Source organism: Anas platyrhynchos, chromosome 1, assembly GCF_047663525.1.
Source record: "Anas platyrhynchos isolate ZD024472 breed Pekin duck chromosome 1, IASCAAS_PekinDuck_T2T, whole genome shotgun sequence".
In the NCBI taxonomy this organism is placed as follows: Eukaryota; Metazoa; Chordata; class Aves; order Anseriformes; family Anatidae; genus Anas; species Anas platyrhynchos.
In genome coordinates this window covers 184,302,646-184,326,941 of record NC_092587.1, presented here as the reverse complement: position 1 = coordinate 184,326,941, position 24,296 = coordinate 184,302,646, and the positions used below count along the sequence as shown (strand labels likewise).

The window sequence follows — 24,296 nt, the reverse complement described above, 5'->3', positions numbered from 1 at the left end:
TTAAGTCCTTAAGGAACTTTCTTCCACTTATGCCCTTGTTTCCATGCTAGTAATACAGCCGTCAGATTTTTATGTATTAAAGAAAGTGTAGAAATCACTGCCAGGATCAAAATTAACAATATCCTCAAAAGCATAGCTTGATCAGGTGGGGGAAAGACAAGTGGGATTGTGTACAGAACAGCAAGAAGGAAGGCAAGAATTGGCAGGATCAATATTAGAGAAATACGGGAGGAAAATTAAGTGAAGAAAAAGGGAATTAGAAGGGAAGAATGAAAGGGGCGGAAAAAATCATTGGAAAGGACAAATAGGCGGACCAAAAGCTGCTATGAAAAGATGTGTATCATTTTCCATCTTCTGAAAATAAATACATAATAATCCTAAAGAACACGAGGAATGGGAAAGAAAACATTGAAATAAAAGTTGTATCTCCTCTAAGTTGTCTAGTACTGAGAAGGCTGTCAGATGTGAGCACGTTTTTAGTGTTCAGTTACTGAGAAAAAGTGGTTTGGATCTAAACCTTAGTAGTGATTTTAGATGTTATGGTTGTTGAAAGGTGGACCACTTCCCATATGCGTAAAAGGGACTTAAAATAGATACTGCATCAGGACATTGAATTTACTCCTTTTCCAGTCTGAGTTTTGCTGGTGGTTATTCAAAGCTATGTATTTATGCTTGGTAAGTAAAACAGGAACTGCCTACTTTTTAGAAAAATGTTATCACCTCGATCTTGCTAAGCAAACGAAGGTTTATTGTTATCCTGGAAGCTCCATGGTCGTGGTGCAGTAAGACAGGCATGGTGCATGTCTGTGTTCCTGGTGTAATAAGTAGAATATCAAGTGATCCAGCAGCTAAGTCTAATATTCGTTTACAGATTCACTGATTAAGGCTAGGAAATGAAGAATAGTGTTGCCATGGTGAAGTCTATACGATAAAGCCCAAGAAGAACAAGGTAGTGAATAATTGATACATGTCTAAGATTAGAAACGATCATTTACAGTGTGCTCTTTGATATTCATGTTCGGTTTTTGCTTGAAAAGCCTCTGAGAAACGCATTAGCATAGACTTGTGAGAGGTTTCTGCGTAAACTTTTAACCAAAGCACCCATGGCTCGTGTGTAAGAGTACACAACTGTGCAGTTACTGCACTGGTAAGATTGAGAATTGAAGCCTAAATCAAAAAGTTAAAAACTGTGAAGCTTTTAATATGGAATTTTGCCAGGCCACACACATTAGTGTGTTTGCTAAAAATACAACAGAACTAAGTGACAACGTGTGCCATAGGATTCAGTGAGACAGGTGGTAACCCTGTGCCTGTGTGCTTACCTCCTTCTGGTTTTAGGCTTGTTTAAAATACCTCTAATTTAATTTTTTGAAGCTTTGGTTGAGAAATAATTTAATAAAGTGTCCTAGACCAACTCGAATGAAGGACAAGTACATATGAGTGTCCTGATAAAGCTGAAAGACCCACACATGTTCAAAAAAGGACAGCGATCTGCCGGCTGTTGCCAGAGCTTCATTTCTCTGATGGGAAGTAATAGAAAGCTATTTTCTGGGGTAAACACTGTGGATCTGCTGGAGCAAAAACTGAAGGCTTCGTGCCTTTATAAACAGTTTTGCTTAATAAATGTGTCATTTATTTTTATAAACGTTATGATTGAAGTCAGTGATTGTACTCAAAGAGTTCTGAATACTGTCCAGCTGCCCTGTAGCAAACTTCACTTGTCGTTAAATTCTTCTTTAGCAATCTGGATAGCAAGAGGTATTTTTCATTAGTAAGTAGCCCCGTTAAAATAAATAAAATACATGCAGTTGGCTTGCGTGCAACAGTCCTGAGGTTGTTGGTGGTGTTTTTCTGCTTGCAAGTTGAATACGATTAGTCTTTTTTTGTCTAAATAACGTGAAGTAATCTCCACAAAAATACCATATATATAATTTCAAATATGTTTGTTTTCATTATTTTAATGCATTAAGTTTGCAAACCGTCTTATAGTAAATGCCCCATTAAAGCAAGCACCTCTTCATGTTCTCTGGGGTGTGTTATAATGGGGTTATGACCATATATTTACAGTATAAAAAAAGGGTTATACAGTGTGCATCTCAACATCTTCCCTTCCGGATTAATTGCTTCTAAAGTGAGACGTTGTAAGAAAGAATCCAAACTAATTCAATATTGACTGTGAAACAGCGATGGCAAACACCAGGGGATAGAATTGAGAGATGGTTCAAAGGAGGATGGCAAATACCAGCATCAGGCTCAGTCATCAGGCTCAATTGCAGTTAATTTATCACCCAGAATAAGTAGGAGCTGGATATAACAAGTAAGAAAAAGTTCAGATGTGCAATGCACGATGAGGTGTGCTCCAGAATCACCAAAGGAAGTTTTACCATGGTCTGTATAGAAGAAATCGTATTCAAAACCTGTGTGCTTTTTATGTTTTCATTCTATGCAGAAAGATTTGAAAATGGATTCATACTTCCCAGGGAGGAAGCTCGTAGCTGCTCGTCTGAAGCAATGAGCCATGTGCCTGGAACAGCAAGGCTTTGCATAATGGGCTCCTCCTCAAAAAGATCGTGATGTTGCTGCTGGAATAATTGTGTTCTTTCTGCATTTATTCAGCATTGCATTAGATAATTAGAAAACAGTTGTGCTGCGGGAAAAAAAAAGGTTGGATTTTCCAATTTGAGGGTCTCAGACACAAGTGCCCTACCTACTTCTGGTTTCCCTCAGGCAATGGGAGCGATCTCAGGTCCTCTGCCCCCTACCTGTTTGGGTCTGAGAGCTTGTGTGTGGCTCAGGCTGCTGAGCAGTGGGAAGACGGACGGTGGAGGAGCCTTCACGTCAGAGGTGTTCAGAGAGCTGATGTGGGACAGCGTTTGAGACGAACTGGTCATTAAATGGTGTTATAAAATTACACAGAGTGAAGAAAAGCTGTGTATAATTGCATAAATATCATGGAGATGGTTATTTTCCTTAACTAGTTTTTTGGAAATGTTGAAGTAACGTCTCAGGATTTTTATCAAAGCCTGGCTACTTATGTGCACAGGCTTCCCACAAAGGCAGTTATTTTCTTTTTTAATAGATTAATGAATGGTTCCGCCTGTGTTTCAGCTGCCTGGTATTTGCTGCTTTTCCATTTCCATGGAGCCTAGACTTTTATTTCTATGCCTTGCTTTCCCATAGGCTGCTGAGAATCAGTAAGTGATGTCCTTCTATGTTACCATCCATATGTTGTACACAAGCAAACATTAGCATTCAAGTTGCATGCATTTGTTAATATCCGTTCACGCTATTTCCTTGTTAGTGGTTTCTTGCAGAAAAACAGATAGTGCTGACTGTTGCAAAGCAGATAGCTCAGGTTTCTCTTTCAACACTTGAAACTACATTACTGAGGTAACTTTCTCCTTAGGTTTTTCCACCTCTGTTGTTGTTTTTTTTTTATATAGTGATACAGGCATTTGTCAGAGGCTTCACTGCCACAGATGAAGAGGTCTGGACTTTCCTCCAAGCACACTGTAGAAAAAAGAAGGCATCAAGAGCTCTGCTCAGTATTAATGCTTTTGAGAAAAGGATATTTGCTGGAGATAGATGTTCATTTTGTTTTGTTAGCGTAACTTTTGAATAGTGTTCTCTGCTTAATTCTGAAGCAGTTTGCTGGCAGTATGATTAACAGTGGTTTATTGTACGACCGAAGAAAGCAATATTGATTGCAAGTATAAAGGCGCTCTTAGAGATGCTTTCTGAATTGTTTAGTCTTCCTAAATGAAGTCATCTTTTAAAGAATTTTGCAACTAAAGGTCTTTTGCTAATTTACCCTATTGTTTTGGCAGTTTTTGTGATTCTTATTCAGAGCTCTTTGAGACTATGTCACACACATGACAGCGAGAAAGTGTACTAAAGGTATTACTTGGCACTGTTGTTATCAGGTTCGGGCATCTGGAATTTAGTTTCTTTTTTTTTTTTTTTTTGTAGATTACGTTCAGAAGCTTTGGCTCCAATAGCTCAAAATATCCACCTCACCTTGGGATTGGCTTGGGGGGGTGTGTGCATTAAATATGATAATAAGTGGGCAGCAAACTGATTGGTATTCCAAACTTTAGAAGTTATTTGCATGCTGCTTCTCTTGCTGTCTTAATTATTCACTCTGAAGTCCTTTATGTCTGCTTTACCATAGAGGCATAACGAGTGGCTGAGTCAATTGCACGTGTAGAACCTGTAAGTTGAGCGGAGGCCTTGCATGGTTGTTATTTAGATCTGTTATTAAATTCCTACATTATTTTTCTATATGAAGTAATAAAGAATGGAGATGGAAAGAAAAAAGTAATGCTGTACTACAGAATTTGTCTGTTAGACAAAGGAGATTTAAACTAGATTAAAGATATGGCTAATTTTATAATACAAAGAGAAAGTACTGCCTGCAGTCTGTGTTCTGTTTATTTTTTCTTTAAGCTACTTAGCTGGAAAAAACTTTACATACATGATTATCAGAAGAGGCTCTCTGGAAAATACATTTTTGTTCTACCATTCCTATACCCATCTTTCAGTTTGTTCTTCCTGCTGGTGCCTGCAAGAAAAAGTTCAGGTCTACGTCTTGTTGCTCAGGATGCTTCATACAGATTGCCTAAGAGTTTCATCCAGAGATTATTTGTTGAAGATTGTAGTGCCTGGGTCACTGAAGTTGATTGCATAACTGAATAATCAAAAACAGTAAGGAGGGAGATCAGAAAAAAAAGAAACTTTTTGATGTCAGTCTAGAGACCAAATTGAATTAAAACTAGCAAAACAAAAATAGTAGTCCCTGTCCAAAAACTACCGCCCACAGCCATGTTACAGAATCCTGCTGAAATATATCAGATTTTTATCCCCAATTAAAAGTGTGATTATTTTCATAAGAGGATTAGTTTTTCATAGTTGTGTTCAAATGGACCTCCCGTCTGGCTTTCTTCACCAAACCAAAACTGGATGCGGGGCTGAATGTGCTTGCAATAGGACATTGTGCCACAAAACTTTTCCAAGAAGACATCATTGTGCTGGTGTCATGTGCCAGAAGTGTGCTGAGGCATTGTGTTGATCTGTAGTAACATCAGATTCTCCAGGACCAGCATCCTATTAATCTTCCTTTTTTAGCCATGTTTAGAAAACTCCTTACCTTTTAATAAATTAAGAGCTTTCTCCTCATTATTTTGACTTAAAAAGCAATGAGACCACAGTTACAAGATCATTTTCATTATGACTAAATCATTGCTGATGCTGGAAACTTCAGATCCCTTCATCCTACATCTCTGCTGTGGTCCTGCAGCTCTCTTGTGCTGGCTGTGCTCAAGTCTTCCTGACAAAAGATGAAGGGATGGCGTGTTGTTGATACTTTGTGTTTGCTGTTTTTTTTCTTGATTTGTTTTTGGCTTGGGGTGTTGGGATTTTTTTCTTTGTTTTGTGGTGGTTTTTTTTTCTTTGGTAATCCTCTGTGTCAGATGTTAGTGCCTTTAAAAAAAAACAACCTGATTCAGTCTTATCCACTTTTGAAATCCTTGACAAAAGTGGGCTATTCAAGACTTATGGCTGCTTTTGACGTAAAATTTGCATAGCTTCAAGAAGCTCTCATAAAATAGCCAGAGATGGGAGAGATTAAAAACAGAATGGGATGGCATTTATTGATACTAATTTTCAAAGTTTTCATTGGTGTGGAGCTCTCTGGAAAGCCAGTGGAGAGTTATCAGTAACCACCGTGCTGCTGCAGCGCAGGCAAACAAGGTGATCCCAGCCCTCACTTTGCAGTTTTTAGTAGTTGAGATGTTTATTCTGCATCGCTTAATGTATTAATAGAAAAGAAGACAAGTAAACGATTTTTGGACCGCAGAATGTTATTAGCAAACTGGCTTTGCTAATGGTGATGTGGGTGTGCAGTCAGTTGGAAAGATGAACATTTTTGTCACAAAGTGGGTAAATGTTTAAAAAAAAAAAAAAAAGGAAAAACACATATGACCTTATGTTTGATAAGAAACATTCTGTCAAATGGAGCTGTAGGGATTGCATTTGAGGATAGTACCTTTAGAGAATTGGTGTTTATCAATCTGTTGCAGTGTGAAAGAGGTGCCTTAGACACTTCATGTAGCACATGCATCTAGACTCAGGAGGAGCTCCTTACTGTACAAAGGAGCATAGTTAGTCAGAAAAGGCTCCCATACAAAAGAAACCTGTATGTTTGGCTTTATTTGAGGCATAAATAAGGACTAATAGTGGTCAAAGCATGGTAACAGGAGGTGGATGCGCAGTGTGAGCTGCATAATGCAGGAATGTTCAAGCTGCCTTTTTGGGCTGTTTGCATCACTTCAGAGCTGCAGGCTGGTTGGCAAACCCAGGTGAGAAGCACCATGACTTGCTAGATACAGGCAAGTGATAGATGGGTGCCTCTTCCAGCACCCAAACTGAACACTTTACATTGTGCTGCATAGGAACAACTGATGTGAAGCAAGTGTAGGTATCCCTGACATGGCGATGTCCATGCGCTGAGTGCATCCCTACTGCCTAGGATGTAGTTTCTCCCCTCTGCCTTAAATACTTTAAAAAATGAAAAATACATTTATTTATTTTTTTTATGAATATAAGTGAATAACTTCCCCAGCTGATCTTATTCTCACCATACTACTTAATCAATTCTAGACATCATAGGAAGGGAAAGACTCAAAATAAGAAGAGCAGGGCAGGGGAAGCATCGTGCAGAATCATTTTTATGAACATTGAAGTGGTAGATGGCCAAATAGGTGGTGTTTTTTTTTGTCTCTGTGTGTTTTTTTTTAATAATGTTAGAAGTACTGCTTTCCTTGATTGTATCACAGAATATCTCTTTATGCATGTCAAAAAGAATCTGTTTTATCATGTAATTGTGTCTACTTTTAAACAGCATAAATTTAGAAAATTGTTTTTATTTTATTCCGAAAATTCAGTTGACAGTAATTTTAATGTTCGCCTTCACTTTTTTAATTTAACATCTCAGCATAAAGATACTGATACTGAAACTTTTCTCTGCAAGTATTTAAAACATACAGTTATTTTGCCAATAATTTTTTAACGAGAAATTTTTGTAAGTTTAAATGATTCAGTGGGAGGGGAAGGTTAGTGCCAGAATTGTAGAGTATTTACATGATTCTCTGCAGGGATTAACCTGTTCTCTGCATAAATTATTTCTCCTAATAATCATTATCATATTGTGATCTCAGCACTAATTACAGCTTTGGGTGGGAAATATTTTAGCTGCCTTTGATTTGTTCTTCTGTGTTGCTTTTTACCTTCTTTTTTTTTTTTATTTTTTTTAGTAAAAAAAGAAAAAATTATATTTCTGATTCAGAAAAACAGTGTTTCCCCTTGTACTCAACAGTTCCTGCATCTCTTTTTCTTTTTTTCCCTCGCTTTTAGTTGCAAAATGTGAGTGGTGCAGTTGCTGCTTTGAACCCCACCCTTGGAGTTGCTGGGTGTATGAACCCCATTGCGTAAGAAACCTGGTACTGAGCAGGCTGCTGCAGCCCTAACCAGCCAGCTAGCGAGCAGCCAAGTTTTAAAGAAAATAATTTCTAATGTTTACTGTTTGAAATCAGATGGGGGAAAAAAAAAGGATAAATTTGTTTTAAAATAACAAAAGAGCTAAAGAAAAAAGAAATGTTTACCAGCAGGATAAAGCAGGAATATGAGTGCCTGAAAATACCTGACAAAATAATAACTGCTGAAAATGGGTGATAACATCATGAATTGCAAATGCTTGATTGCGTTTCTTCAGTTCTGAGGTTTGTGGATGTGGATTCACTTTGGGTTCACCTCTGGCTTCCAGACTGCTTGATGGCCTCAAATGAACTGCGCAGATTTCCTGAAATCGTTTCAGTTTTCTTCTGTGCAATAAATATTTGACTCTAATAACTGAGATCTTGACGTTCCAAGCCAAACTGATTTCTCCATCCCCGTTAAGTGGTAAAATATAACCTACACAAAGTAGAAGTGTGCGTGTAAATATTTGAAATAGGCTAGGAAAGCTTTCTCACAAACAGTACTGCAAATTTCCTTGAAAAAGTTTGTGTGCATTTCAGTGTGCTCTGGAGAGTATTATCTGACCATCGGTTTTTATTAATGCCATTTTCGAGTTGATAAACACAGAAGAATTAGGAGAGAATCATGTGAAGCTGCACGTGGGGAAGGAGAGAAGCAGAGAGGAGGGCCTGGATGGGTGGTGAAGTAATGGGAGGCAGACAGGATGCTGTGAAAACAAAACTAAGCAGATAAAGAAACCGTAGAAGAAACTGTAGAGGAAACTTGAAGATGCAAAGTTGAGAGACGGCATTAGGAGAAGGGTTGTGATAGCTGATGACAGGGAAAAGTTCACTCTTAGAAATGCCGTTAACCTTAAGGTCAGCTGGGAAAAGCTCTTCTGTTAATTCTGGTTTGAATTCTGGTCCGTGTTGGGTTCAGGATTGAGCTGTAGGTTGTGACCCCAGCAGGAGGTTGTAGGACTGACTGTAGGTAGTGACTCGAGCACTAGGTGAGAGGATTGAGCTGTAGGTAGTGACTCGAGCAGTAGGTTGAAGGACTGCAGAATGGTTCTCCTCAGCACAGCCGGGCACGGGCTGCTTTCCACTCCCTGCCAGTGGAGAGGCCAAAATGGCCACAGCAACCCCGCTTGCCCCTGGGGTGGCTTTGCTCAGGGGCAGCCCACAACCCCCCTTCCTCCCCCAGTCCAGTGGACACCACTTCTCCATCCCAGCCCCACTGCTTCACCCTCCTTCCCCTGTGGCCCCCAGAGCAGCCGCACAGCTGCAAAGCCTTGAGCCGGCTTTGTGAGGCAGCTGCGGGGCCGAGGGCCTGAGGGCCTCAGCCTCTGGAAGCTGCACCATCTGGCCGCTCACCACAGTGCCGCATGCAGCGTTTATATTTAGATTACCTTGTATCTGGCATCTGGACTTGTATTTATCTGTGTGCTCGATGACTACGGGCTTCGAGTACTTTGTTTTGAGGGCGCTGGTCTCCATAACGTATCTATTCGAAGTTCTCAGTTGCCACCATAAAAAATTGTTCCAGAAAAATCGTTGTGCTTTCTGTCATTTCTGCCGTTTGTATGGGTGGGAGCTGCACGTGAGGTGCCGCGTAGTGTCTATCAGAAATACCAGATGGGCTAATGCACGATGCATCCAGCAACACTGAATAGTGTCAGCAAGCAACTTTGTGCCGTGTATTTCAAGCTTTTATTTCAGTAGGGTTGGATTATTTTTTTTTGTGGGGAGAGGGGATCATTTATTTATTTATTCGCTTGCTTTTAGTATATGTTTCTGTATAAAAGTCTCTTTGTGATAGCTTAAGGACAAAAACAAATGACACTTCTGAGTACACAAAGTTACATGTTGCAAGGTGGCCAACAGAGGGTGCTGAAGTGATGCAGCTGTTGCCTTCACAACTGATTTCAATTTCAGCAGAATAACGTGTATTTTGACAAACCGCCTTGTTTTGGGATGTTTTACTGTACAGCTGTAAGTTTTTTGCGAAATGTAGTGTGTTCACTGCATTTTCTGTGAACTTAATGCCATAATTTCCAGTAAACTTTTGAATTTGATTTTATATTACAAAGATTATTTCAGAAATGTCCTTTAAGAAGTAATACCTAAAAGAAAAAAATGTACCCACCTAGAGCATTTATTACTTTTCTTTACCTTTAAAAACAGTAAAAAAATGAAAATCCTGTTTTTTTTCAGAAGATAAAGTTGTGCCCAGTGTAACTGCCAATAATCCCTTTAATTTATACAAACAAAAAGTTAGACAATGTATGGCAAAGTTGTGCAATACTTTGCATTTAAACCATTTATATCCATGCTGTACTCTAGTTCAATGTGCCCATTTTTCTGTTTATCCTTACACAGGGTCTGGTTTCTGCACTGGTTGTAAAGGAGACTGTGCCCTTTATATACTGGATTGAAAGGGTGGTGTGTGTCTGCACATGGTTGTAACTTTTGGCTGGAGACTGCTTGATTCAGCTTGCCCCTGTTCTTTGAAGCAAAGCATGGCCATGAAAGTCAGTATTTACAACACTGCCTGAGAGTCTGTTACGGAAAGCACTCCCTTGCTTTCCTCCAAACCCTCCTCCTCCTCCCCACAAAGCGACAGGTAATGGCTTCAGGCTGCAAAAGGTTGAAAAGTGCCATTTATCACACGGATATGCAAAAGCAGGTGATTGCTTTTAATAAACGAGAGGCACATTATTACACAGATGTGATGTATGACAGATCAAATCCAATGTCATATTAAAGATAACCCAAACTGTTCCATTTTATTGGGATTATTTTTTGGTTGGTTTAAAACTCAATAACCCATTTTTGTGCAAAAATCGAATCCGTCTCTGACAGTGTCTCACAGACGTGAATGGACTTCTCAGCAGGGAGATGAGGAACTAGAGTAGTTACAGGAACCTGTCAGATCTACTTTATGTCAGTTCTCATTTTTCAAAACCAGAAGAAAAAAAGCATCCAGACATTGGGGCCTTACCCTTAAATAGAGCTCGAGGGTAACACACGAAAAGAGCAAAATTTGCAGAAACTTTGACAGTGCAGATCTGAGCCATTACTGTTCTGTTTCTGTGACTTTTGACTCAGCTGCCAGGGTCTGATGGTATTCTGAGCATTCAGGAAACTTGAATTGTTAATGATAAATGTGGAAGAAGAGAAGGAACAAGAGAATTATCCAGACTTACAGGAGTGCTTCTTAAGATGTGGGGAAAGATACAATCGTGTTTTTGTGGAAGACAATTGCAAAGGATTATCCAGAAGGAAAAAATCACAAAAGAGAGAGAAATAAACATATTCAAGCTCTTTAATAATGTAATGTGAAGTAGTGGGGGTGGCTTCTGTTGTTAGGGGAAGGGTGAGGAGAGAAAACACGTTGTAATACACTGCCTTATGAGATAGCAGAAAACAGACTCTCATTTATTAATATTGAATCAGATCTTTAAATGAAGCACCCAGTCAGGCATTTCTCTGGGCTGAACAGGTCAAGTAACATTGGAGCTGGACTGTCCTGTTGGCTGCCATGGATGTGGACACTTGGGTGGAGATCCGTTGTTCAAGAGGCTGTTCTGGCTGCACTGTGGTTGTCGTCCTTAAAGTTATGAATCTCTGTCCTTGGAAATGCTTTAACAGATCCTTTCGTTGGACAAGTTCCTGAGCAACTGGATCTCATACAGAAGTGAGCCCAACTTTGAGCAGGAGATTGGATGAGAAAACCATTGGAGGTCCATTCATTGGAGGTGCATGCCAATCTAGCTTGTTCTATGAGCCTGTGGAAGGACGGATGCAAGCAGATTGCTGGCTCACTCACTAAGAAAACAAACGTGCTCTGGGCTTCTAAGTATTTTCCTCAAAATACAGATACCTCCATTTAAATGGGAGACTTTTGTCTCCTAGGCACTTGGCTTTTGGAAGCAAATGAGATGTCTTACTCATGTCACAGATCTGTGTAGCATTCAAACTGTCCTCGTAGTAGCTAAATCTGTGTTGGATTGATAATGCTGCATTATGGGCTCCTTGTCCGTGATGAACATCATCACAGTACAGCTCTCCAAAGTGTGGTCCCCAGATGTGCTGCCAGTGGTTTTGAACACACATGTGGTGCAGGTGGTATTAGATGATATTAAACTGAATTTAAAAATTGGCTGCTAGATGCCTATTAATTGCACCAAATAAAAATATCATCCATGTATAGTTCTAATAGTGACCTTGCAGTTATGAATAACAGAAGTAGATTCCTACTCTCAACATTTTTGTTTTTTCAAAGGCTGCAGTTTATTTACTTATGCCTAAGGAAGTACAGCATAACTCAGTTTCTGCTGTTGCTTGCAGCTTCTGACCAGAAATCCACAAGAAAAATTAAAAAAAAAAAGTCTAGTTCATATTGTCAGTACTAAAGGCAGGTTGTCATTTAAATAACTTACAGTATTTGTATATAAGTGTTTTCCACTTGTTTTATGTCTGTTTATGTCAAGAGGATGAACTCCTGGTAAGAAAGTATGCAATAATTCTTTTAACAGCACTTATTATGAAATATGTGGTAGATAAATACAATTTTAAGGTTACATTTTAAGACATTGATTCTTTGTATTCTATACTTCCAGTAGTAATATATCATGTTGTCCAGGTGACTGAGGTTTAACGTGACTGTGTTTTTTTCCCTAGGTAGTTGTGACGGTGCACAATGCAGAACAGTGATCTCCAGGAAGCAAGCAAGACAGCATCCATACTGCTTGCAATTAACCCATCTCTTCCTGAACTAGAAAACTATTAATGGAAACTACACTGCAAAAATTAAAGCATTAAGACAGATTGCTACTGGAAACTGTTGCTTCAAGGAAAGGTAAGGCTTTGTTTTAGGTTTTTAGGCGTCCTGAGTCTACATGAGATTTTTGTTAGTAAGAATCATAATGCATTTATACATGTAAAACAACAAAATTCACTTCTTACTGTGCAACTATTACTTCTTAATGTGGCAACTATTAGCCATTTTTCAGTAAATATTTAAAAATGTTTTGAATAGGTGGAAAATGCAAAACATTATGCCTATTGAGATTTGGAAGCTTGCATATATGGTTCTTGATGAAAAGGATTGTGTATGTGAATGTAAGTATTTGGCAGTGACAAATACTTGGGTGATTATTCTTAGGGACTCAAGTTAAATATGAATTACAAACTCGTGTTAAGACCATCACATGCAGCATGAGATTATGCTACAAGTATTTATAAACTCATTGCCATAACATCGGTGAAAGTTTGCAAACTGTTACCAGGAGCTGAAGAAACTTGTGGTTTTTAATTAGTGTGGTACAGTGCAAGTGTTTTGTTAAAGCCTTCCTGGGACTGAAATTCCAAACAGACAAATGTTGGCTGTATTTGCTTTTGTAAATACTGATGCTTTTGAAAATAGATGAGTAAGCATTTTGCACATACACTTAATAAGTATCTGAAATAAGTGCAATTGCCAATGTGCATTTATATCTCAAGGAACCAGGGGAAAAATAGAAAACAACATCAGCAGAAATTCATCAGCCTCCTTCTCTTAAACAAACCAAACATTTTTTTCCTACTAAAAGGTCCAGTAGTTTTTAACCTATCATTATTAAGCTCTAGTTAGTCCTTCTGTCGTATAAAAAATAAGATTTCATGGAGTCAGTTAATTAGCTGTAAGTCACAGAAAATTATGTTGTTAGCAGTATTTTTTCTGGAGTACTGGCTTCCATGGTGCTCCCAATTGTGTTCCACTAAGAGTGAATTATTTTCTTATGCTTTTAAAGAGCAGTACTACAAAGGCACTTGACAAGGCCAGAGACTTTTCAGTCTGAGTAGTTTTTTGTTCTTTGTTGATTGCTTAAATACAGAGCTTTCCATTTTGGCTTACTGAGATTTCTGGATCATGGCTTTAAGTATGTTGGGACAATTATATTATTTATTATTCAATATACTTTTTTGTTGTTTATTATTTTTAATCCAAGACAATGCAGACCAAAACAAGCAGACGGATATACCTATGAGTACAGAGATCTGTATATGTGTGATATGTGTTCCAGACCTACATGGCCATTATGAAGCAGGGGATTTTTGTTGCCTAGATATGAGCTGTTCTTGCAGGAAGGCTGCGTACATGCATGCTGACAAGAGAAGGGCTCCATATGGCTGAGTCTGTAAGTTCAGTCTGACTTGTGGTAGGGCTCAAAGTCAGATCTCTGCAGCAGCGTGTGCATTTTCAACCTGGTGTACCATTGTAGCGTGCTGAAATTCATGTGTCAGTCACCGGAGGGTATAAAGGAGACGTCCAATCCATAACAAAATAATGCAGTCACAGTAGGAAACCAGTGTTCTACACAAAAGATTGGGCACGTATCGTTGTGCCATGTGAGCCAGAAGGGAATGCATGACTCTGGTCTGGAAATGTACAACTATATGCAATTATGGGCTCTCAGCTGGGAAATGAGCGCCGTCTCCTAGACTACCTCTCGACTGTAATTCTAGGACCTCCTATGTTCCAGTTAGGCAAACTCAATAAAGATTAGATTTGATCATTTCTAGACTAGTTTACCTGCTTTACTGCACCTTGAAAGAACTGAGTGCACTAATTCCTCTCCTTCACAAATCAATTTAAGAAGGTAAAACCTCTCAGCAGTTCAGTTAGTGGATTCTAAGTGGAAATAGTATCCTATGGTAGCAGCCTTCCTACACCAATGAATACAAATTTGGTATCTACAAGATTTGGCATATTTACAAGACACAGCAGGTGTCTTGTAAATGTCCTCAAACTCAGAGTTGGAGTTACATGAACATGCAAACATATTAATGGGCCTTTGTTTGCTAAAAGGGAGATGAGACCAACTGACTTGATGTGCTCTTGTGAAATCTGTCTTTTACAATTTAGAGAAAATCTTAGTGCATGGAGGTAATTATTTGGTTCCATTTAACTAGAACAGTGTTTTTGTTATTTAATTACACTGGTAATAATGCTACGTATCAGAAAAAAATAGTAGTAATGAAGTCTGATGAATGTTGGTATTATCTTTCCATATGTTCCTGCAGGTTTTGGAGAATGACATTGCTGACATCAGCAAGAGAATACTAGGGGGGATTGTATCTGTTGCTACCCATAAATACGATTGCCTTATTTCCTCTTATTTATTTTAATGTTGTGTTAGAAAATTCCGCTCTAGGATCAGATTTGTTTGGTCTGATGACATTTTTAGGAATATATTTGTCCAGTTCTAACTAAACTTAATCAATTCAGTGTCTCTGGCTTTTGGAAGTAAAGACTGAGAACTGTCTACGGAGACCCACCGAGGCATGTGACAAGCTATCTGGCAGTAATCTAGGAATGCAATTAAATGTGTTCAGTTATGTGCTTTGTTTGTTAGGTTAGAGTCTTAAAACCATGCAAGGTGGAGGCCTTCTAGGACATGAAAACTCAACCATTTTATTTTATTTTAGTGCTTTGACTTAATTTTTAGAAGTTTGATAAAATCCATCATTTCTTCACTCAGTTAATTTTGGAGCCTCTCAGTTTTTATTTTACTTCTGATAGCAAGCATTGGTTTATTGAGTGTAAAATAAAAATGCAGATCCTAGCAGCTGTACATTTGGAAAGGTTTTTCTTCTCTTCAGTCTCCTTTTTTTGGAAAGGCTTTGAAAATGTTACAGCCTGGGAGTCCAATTCTGCAATTGCCTAAGCTGAACACATATATCCATGGATTACAGTACTTTAATATGCAGATCAAAAGCTGGTGGATGAGATTTTTAAACAGGTCTGGACTGAAGCAGGGGAAATGCTAGGTGTCCGAGAACTGAGGTGAAACACACACAGACCAGTAGTTTAAAAAACAAGAAAGAAAAGGAAGAACTAAAAAAAATTTTTTTGCTATTTTTAGTTTCCTGCTGGTTGCATAAAAATCACTGAGCTTAAAAGGTCTTACTTATAAATGTTCAGTATCTTTCAAACAGTCATTTTAAACTAGTACAGGGATCCAAATGAAGCCTGACGCTTGGAATTTGGGGGAGGCAACATCATTTTTTCCCTAATTAAAAAAATGAGTGTTCTGGGAAACAGATTGGCATTCATCATGTTGTAGCCAACAATATTGGTATTGACTTGAACAAGGTAAATAATATTTTTAGGATTGATGTGCATCATTCCTAATTAGTATTAATAATGTTTTTTGTTTTTCTTTTCATGTTAAGTACTGTAATAGTTCATGGAACGAGATTGGCAATATTAAACCCAAAAGAGCTCTTCAGAATCTCTGCAGCTGTAAACATGTGAAAGCTGAGTGTTTAAATTATTTGTTTTATGTGTATGCCTTTTACCTCCTTAAAAATAAAGAAAAAGTGTGGGGGGGGAATATTGGGAGACATGCATCTGGTATTAAAGAAAATATTTTTTGTTTAGAAGTACGCATAGCATGTAAGGTATCACAAAATAGGCAACAATTCTTGTTGAAACAGCAAATACTTTAAAAAAAAAAAGTCACAAGATGAACAACAAAATCACAGAAAGTGTGTCCTTATTTCCAAAGTAAATATTTTACCAAATAGGTTTTTGATATAAGGAACAAAATGTACAAGGAACAGCATGTGATACATAGCCAGCACAACATTTTAAACACCTTTTAAGATTCCTGACTTTTCCCATGCTTATATTTAGATAAAGCTTAAATGGTTCAAATCAATACTTTTTTGCTTGGATTAAAATGGTTAACATTTTCCCTGTATGGATGGTTGATCTGGGGCCTCAAGTGTAGGAATTAACCAATTCTGTATTGTGCATGTTCTTCCATATAGTAGAATAAGGGAAAGGCCTTAATTCTCCATTCCCCCCTATAGAGAAATGAGCTAAAAAGTCCAAAGATACAGATACGCTTTTTTTTTTTTTTTTTCCCTCAGTGCTGATGCGCTATTTTGGGATCTGTGCTGACCTACTTTCTGTGTTTCCAGAAAGAAAGCTAAAAAATTTTGGCTGGGGTTGCAGAAAGGTTTTGATTTATTTTTTCAGGGGATTTTTGTACATCCGCTTACATAAACACACCCACACCCGTGCGTTGGCTAATGTGGGTGTTGGTGTATGCTAGCAACTCAAGATTGCTATTTTTTTGTACAATTTCAGTAATAACAGCAGCAGAGACCTAGACACCTGTCTTTTGAGGGTTTGATAGGAAGATGCCATTCTAGTGGTGCAGTTAGTTATTCAGTTACCTGATACAATAGAAATCTTTGAATTCCATACAGAAACATGCAAATTTACTTCAAAATCTTATAGTTTTTCCATCTTCTTCACCATTATCTTAAAAATCAGATGGTAAAACCCATTTGAATTGTTCACACTGTGTATCCCGTTATTCACCAGTCTGACCATCAAAGAACATTTGGCCCATTAGGTTGCCATTCCCAATTAAAATAATGACACATACAGTTTGGGGATTGTATGAACAAATTATGAGAGAACAAATAATGAGAGATGAAGACCTGCTCCAGCTTAGGGCAGAAGAAATTCATCAGCCCTGGCATCACTGCACTCACATGTGGGCCCTTGCCAGCAGAGCAGCTCTGCTGGTGGAAGAAAATTCTTCTCAGTTTATGACAACTGTAGTCCAGCAAGTCTTGGTGTGGTGTTCCTCTCACCTAACTTTTACGACCATACAAAGATTGAGCATCTGTAAGTCTCAATAAAAGTCTGCAGTTAATGGGAAAAGACAATTGTCCCTATCCTAAGGTAGGTGAGATAAATTCTGCCTTGCAGAGCTACATCCCTCTCTCTTTGTTAGCTACAGGTAGAGTTCAGACTTCGGCAATTTCATCTTTGAATGTTCCCAGCAAGATGAGAGAAATCAAATGCTTTTTCTTCGTATATACTACCCCTAAAGTAAGGAGTTTGTTGAATATCCATACTGTAGTTCTATTGAGAGAGGTCTCAAAGTACCATGAATGACAGGTCTTGTACTTCTCTGGCTGACAGACAGCCCTGTTCATTCTCTGGGGAGTTTTATGACCTAGTTAAGCTAACTTGTGGGTACCACACATGTATATTTTTCTAGGGTATTTGATTTGATACTTTTTAAATTTACATCGTATAACATAAAGACTATATTCAGTACTTTTCAAAAACTCTGCCACACAAATCTTCATTTCTAACTGATAATTTGCTGCTTCTAGCAGCATTTTTTAGTATTTGAGTGGTCTACGTTTTTTGCTTAAGTAGCCTTTTGCAGTGCTGCTACTTCCCATGTTGTCTGAAATTGGTGGTCAGTAATCACAGAATCATAGAATATCCTGAGTTGGAAGGGACCCTTAAGGATCATCAAGTCCAACTCTTGACACCGCACAGGTCTACCCAAAAGTTCAGACCATGTGACTAAGTGCACAGTCCAATCTCTTCTTAAATTCAGTCAGGTTCGGTGCAGTGACCACTTCCCTGGGGAGCCTGTTCCAGTGTGCAACCACCCTCTCTGTGAAGAACCCCCTCCTGATGTCAAGCCTAAATTTCCCCTGCCTCAGCTTAACCCCGTTCCCGCGGGTCCTGTCGCTGGTGTTAATGAGGAAGCTGAATTACTATGGTGGTGTGATAGTCATGATAGTGCGACCCTGGCACAGGCTGCCCAGAGAAGCTGTGGATGCCCCATCCCTGGAGGTGCTCAAGGCCAGGCTGGATGGGGCTTTGGGCAACCTGGTGTGGTGGGAGGTGTCCCTGCCCATGGCAAGGGGGTTGGAACTGGGTGGGCTTTAAGGTTCCTTCCAACCCAAACCATCCTGTGATTCTGTGATGATGGAACAGCTATTCCCAAAAGCTACTTGAACCTTGCAGTATTCAGTAGAGTTAGTGGGGAGCCAGAGATTTCTCTAGGAGGTTATTGAGAGCCCTGCTCAGGTTTCAGCTCTGAAGAGATCACCAGCGAAAACTGGTTCTAGGCTTCCAGGCTAAAGTTAGGCTTTGTAATTTAATTCCTAAGAGTCTCCAGTACTTTCCAAAAGGCTATCTTTATCTAGCAGGAAAAATGCTAGCTGTACACTGTTCATCTAGCTGACCCTCACTTACCCTTACCTCTTGTTCTTATGTTCTTTGGTTGTTTTCTGAGCTGTGCAAGCAGATGTGTCCTGCTCTTAATGCTTGACAAACATACCCAGGTATCCCATTTCTGCTGAAATGAGATCAGAACTTCCCCCATTTCTGTGTTTCTAATCTGTGTAGGAACCAAGGGGATCTCATTTTTTTTTAGGTCCCCTTGGGACCCCCTGTTAGTTTCCTCCCTCCCCCAAATATTTATTACATTTGCACTCTATGCTGAAAGAGCTATGTCCCTAATGTTCTGCTGTTTGGATTCAGGACTTGGAAGTAAAACCCCAAATCGTTTTCTCCACCTAAGAAAGACAAAAGTGATCTGCCCAACTGTATGAAACACCATGAGTAAGTTTGATCACTGCTATCATACTTACCACTTCCACAGCTAAAAGATTTTCTCCGATGCCGAGTCACTTTATCAACTAAATTTATGGTGCTAACCTGACAGTAGTGCTTATCTACAAAAAATGTAAGGGTAATGATTCTTAATGCAAATTGATTGAAGGATTTATCTTACTGATACAAGCGTTCCTGAAAATAATTAGTTGCTATAGTACCATCATTTTTTCTTGAATGCTTGCATAATTACGGAAGTGTTTAGGAATGTATTTTTCATCTTTGCCCGTCCTGGAGACTGGTAACAACTTGACTTTCCCAGAGATAAGCCACATCATGGTATTCTGTACTATCACAGGCAATAGTTCTTCAAATTCCTCATGAAGCTTGTCTGAAATGTCAGAAAATCGTGGTTTATCCAAGCTACGTGAGCATACAGCAGCAGGGCTGCATGTTCTGTATTTGAGTTATCTTTGAATCTAGGTTAATTTCAGGATGATAATCCTAAAAGGTCTAAATGACCTACGGTATACCTGAAAAATTTATGCTTTCTCAGGATTTTGCCACTCTCCTTAATTTAGAGGTTGTAAAACCCAGGTCTGAACTTGCAGGAGGCAGGAGGAAGGCAGTGTTCCCGCATCTTCCTGGACCGTGGATTTAATTACTGGAAGAATTCGGCCGGAGTCTCGCCGTGCTTTGGGAGTGTTGCAGGATTTATCTGCCTTGGCAAGGTTTTTCCTCTCTAACTAAGCTCTTAATTGACTTTATGTGAAATAAATGCCCCAGTTTTGAAACCTCGTACAGAGATAACAGTGAAAGGCAGTAAGGAGTGGAAGGGTGTTTCTCGGTGAGCTGAGATACGTGTTGATTAATGTTCACAGTCAGCAGGCAAACAGGTGTCTTAAAATATGTGCTCACTACACTGAGTTTCTAGCTTAAAGAAAACTCTGCGATAACCCAGTTCGACATTAACACTGTGTTTTTCTCACTTGCTTTCATACTTGTTACTAGTAAGAATGAGGTTGTGTCATCTTTTTAAAACTTAGCAGTTGTGCAGCCAACGTTCAGGGAAGTAACTCTCCCTTTTTCTGTTGTTGTTGCAGGAGTGATGTTTATTTTGTATTTCATTGCATACAGTAGTATGTAGGATTTAAAAGATAAAATGGTGTTTGTCTTAGGAGTGTTGTGCCACCGCAGCTGTGTGCAGGGACAGACTTTCAGCAACACAGTCCCAAAAGGCAGCATCTGTTAAACACACAATCTGTTTTGTCTTTTTGCCTGCATTACAGAGCTTGCAATAGGGATGCAGCTATTCTCTTCTTCTATTACTGTTTTGAAATGCGCCTCCTGTCATTCTTGCAAATTATCTATTGTCAAATTAGTCTTAATTGTAGTTAACTCAGGCCACTACAAGGTGATTAAGAATCTCATCCAAATTTTTAAATGTATTTCAATTCATTCTGCTTGTATTAATAATCACAGTGACCACTTAGGGTCCTAATCTGAATAATCATGGGAAAACTGAATAATCAGTATAAATCTGTACAGGTTTTTTAGCCACATCTATGAAAATACACAGACACTCCTTTAAATCTAGCACTTATGTGCAGGCTATACAAACTTACAGATCTGCAGTAGCATAATCCAGGATACAATATTTTTTCTAGTTGTGTTCAGGAACAATGTTTCAGTCATGCCTTGGATGCCATTTTGTCACGAAGATGATTTTTTAAAAAGTCAGTGGAAAATAATGAGTAAAGCTGTGAGCTTTTTAACTATGATTGTTTTTAAAAAAAATCTGCTTTTGAACTAGTTAGGTGCTGATGCATCTTCATGAAACAAAGTGGAGGAAGGAAAACCCTACAATTTCTCTGAATTCATGTAAGTCTTTGCAGGGAATTTTATTTTCCTTTTCATGTTCTGTTTTATTTTTTCCCATTTTTCATTCTTCAAGTGTGAAAAAATTATAATTTTTCGCTTACCCTTAATGCTCGCTTTAAGGATGAGCCCTTCAGGAGTTTGCCAAGCAGTGCTTGGCATTGCTCGAGGCAGCACAGTGCATCACATCAGCTACTTGCCGTTGGCCACTGTTTCCTGTGGTTTGGGGAGGTTGAGTTTCCTCACATCCTTTTCTTTCACCTATTTTTTACACTTCTCCCATGCACTGGCTGTCATATTTTATCTCTGAGTACAGAAAACAATAATTGAAAAAAAAGTACATTTCATATTTGGGAAGCTGTTCCCTTCATTGCTTTCTTTCACTTTTTCCATGATAGTGTATCAGGAGCAGAGCTCCACACTGCTTCTAAATCCACATTTATGTATTTGTGTAGAGAGACTTTCCCTCAGCCTCTCTAATTTTATGCTGGTAATTCTTGGCTTATTGTAGATATCAGGGAGGGACAAAGGGAAAGAGGTCAGTTGTAGCTAGAGATGTATAGGACTTCTGAAGGAAATGATGCCATGTTTAGTTTCCTACATAAAGATTTAAAAACCCTAGAGGTTTTTTGCATTATGGAATCAAAATTTGGCAAAGTATGAGTTGAGTCACATGTTCTTCTAATTCAGGTGCAATTTAGAGAGGTGACAGAACTCTGTTTTAAGACTTAAATTGTTTATTTTTACACATTTATGTAGGCAGAAAAATATTTTTATGAAAGAAGTACCTTACAGCTTTGCTGTGTTAGATGAAATAAGTGGATCTTATTAATAGCATCCAAATGCAAAATTACAAAAGTTTAATGTTGTAAAATTAAATTGTAAAAGTCAGATCCTGTATGTCTATTATGGTAGACATTTATTGATAAACCAGAGTACGGAGGGAGAGATTTGTGTGTCTGATTTTTGCTGCTGTACGTGAGCAAGTAGTCCTAGGTTGGCAATGTGGCTCTGACTATGGTGACTAGTCTTGCTTTAAACAAGGAAGTTTTTTAAAAATACAGTCGCTGTTTGATGCCATTACCAGCAGAACATGGCTCTGAATGTTTGAATTCTGCAGAAGAGGTTGTAGACTTCAAGCTTGCTGCCCGTGAGCACAGCATGATCTAGGCAAGTTTTGGAAGAGGCAGTTCGCAGGAGTTTCTGCTGTCGATACTCACACGTGATGGTGTAAGTGGACAAGAAATGGCAAGCCATAATGACTTCTTGAGCAGGGAAGAGAGCTGTTGGTTCCCAGAGAGAGGATGGTGTCTGGTGCAGGACACGTTCAGTCCATGCCTGTGCATGTACAGGCAGGCACCTGCTCTCGTCTGTGAATCAAGTCCACTTTCTTTTTGTCTGCTTTAGAGGGAGCTCCTACTCCAGTTTCAAAGTCAAGCCCAGAGAAATTAATTTTTTAGTTTTGTTTGAGTAATTGTGACAAGTTCTTCTGCCTTCACACGGGACAGGGTTGGACTTGGAGCCACAGATGAGTGAGATCCACATCTGATCATCCAGTGCTCGAAGGAGAATTGATTGCTGGTGATTTTTAAAACAGGTTTGTAAGTTTGAGGAGTCTCTGGAAGTCTCTGCTTACTAGTGGTTATATGAAACTATCAGCCCTTTTGAGGGTGGAGGGGCATCCTGTAGTTGTGGAGAAAAACTTGTCCTTGGCACAGCTCTTAGCCCTACAGAGGTTCTACCAAGTACGAGGAAGACAAAAAGAATGAAATAGACACCCAAGTTTTCTCTTTAATCTTTATTTGTAAATGTAATTCCTGACTTTTAGGCATGGGTCATAATTTTTTAATGCTTGAGATGAATAGTCTTTGTTTCTGAAGCTTGCTGATGTGTTTCTGTGACACCTGCAGTACTGTGCATGTTTGGTGTCATTATGGAAAAGAAGCAAAGAAAGAAAAAATTCCTTGAGTGCAAATATGTGATCATAAACATATCGAGGGGTAGGGGCTGGAAGAAGTCTGGTATTCATAAAGCTGATCTTAGCTGGTCTTTTTACAGATATTGTAATAATCTCTAGTAAAACTTCAATATTTCTATGATGCTCGCTTTTATTATTACTGCTATTTTAAAATGATGGTTATGTCTGCAGAGTGACAGGTTCTTCTTAAGCACTGTTCTTCTCATCCCCTGGAAATAATACATTTCTTCATTATTTTAACAGTTTTCGTTTGTGGACTGACTGTTATGGGCTCTGACTTATCAGAGAGGATGGTATGCTTAGATAGTTGTACTGTTTACAACTGTTACATCTATTTTAATTCTGTTTGGTCTTAACTGGAACATATTCTGGTCAGATGCCGTTCCAGTGGGATTTTCGTCTCAATATAAATGTAATAAATTTAATCCATATTAAACTCTTAACATTGTTTAAACCTTCTTGAAATTAAGATGCGTGGATACCTGGAGGTGATCTGCACATCTGTGCTTTGTGATGCCGTTGCAATGTCACGTTGGTTCTTGTGTGCCACTCGCTTTTGTAGCAGGGCTCAGGAGCTGAAAGTCCTGTCCTTGGGGTTGTGCCTCGGTCAGGCCTTCACAGTAGCTGCTAAGGATGTGTCCCCGTGTTTCCAGGAGCTCTGGCTGCAGCTGCGTTGATATCACACTCGGGACAGTTTTATAAGCAGTTCTGAGGATGCTGAAATACAGCCAAGTATACAGAAAGCAAATGGAGTATTTCCCTAACGAATGGCACTTCAGACCTAGAGAGAGAATGAAGTCAAAGTGAATTTAAATCTGTATATTACGCTTCCCGTAAAGGGGGATGCACTGACAGTGTGCCAGACAAATAGCTTTAAACCTCTGTGGGTGCCAAATACCAAGAATATAGGCATGGTTCTGGCTCTCCTGCAAGTGTAACAGCTATGAAACAGAATAGCTTGCTGGCTGATGAAGATGGAATGCATTTGTCATCTTAGACAAGAATTTAAGATGCAGATTGAAGACAGCTTTTGTCTCCGGGGGAAACTGAACGAGAGGCTCACACAGTTTGTGCACTTCTTTGTCCAGTACCATTGCTTTAGAAGATGCCTTTGTGATGGCTCGATGAAACCGAGAGCATTGGTTTAGAAAAGCAGTTGAATAAAACTAGGAAATGTTTCTGTCATTGTTAGGAATTCATCTGCATTTATCGTATTGTTACTAAAACTCGAGAATTACTACAGCGAAGCGTGGCTTTCCTATTCAGTGCCTCTAATGGCAGGTATGGGTATGCTTATTTCCGAAAGCTGACGGTATAATTTATGTATCTGAAATTAGGTGTTGCCCAAGTGCACGTATGAGATCCATCTGTTTGGGGACTCAGGTGAAATATCTTCAGAGGTTTGTCTTAAAGAGTAACTAAGATGGAAGCTACACCTGGCTGCTGAGACCACTGCACTTCTGATGTCCAGGTTTGTCCCAGCGTGAGAGGATGATGAAAC

The 24,296-nt window shown here is 39.0% G+C and overlaps 1 protein-coding gene across 4 annotated transcripts in view; it reads left to right on the top strand.

Moving 5' to 3' along the window:
- Nucleotides 1-24,296, top strand: part of FRY (FRY microtubule binding protein) — a 234,580-nt gene that overhangs the window by 14,587 nt on the left and 195,697 nt on the right. For 3 of the 4 annotated variants that reach the window (XM_072032630.1, XM_072032633.1, XM_072032632.1), the window contains exon 2: nt 12,195-12,372. The gene's annotated coding sequence lies outside the window, so the exon portion shown is untranslated. Of the gene's footprint in view, nt 1-12,194; nt 12,373-22,397; nt 22,415-24,296 lie in introns of those variants that run through there. The other variant, XM_072032635.1, reaches the window with a different exon arrangement.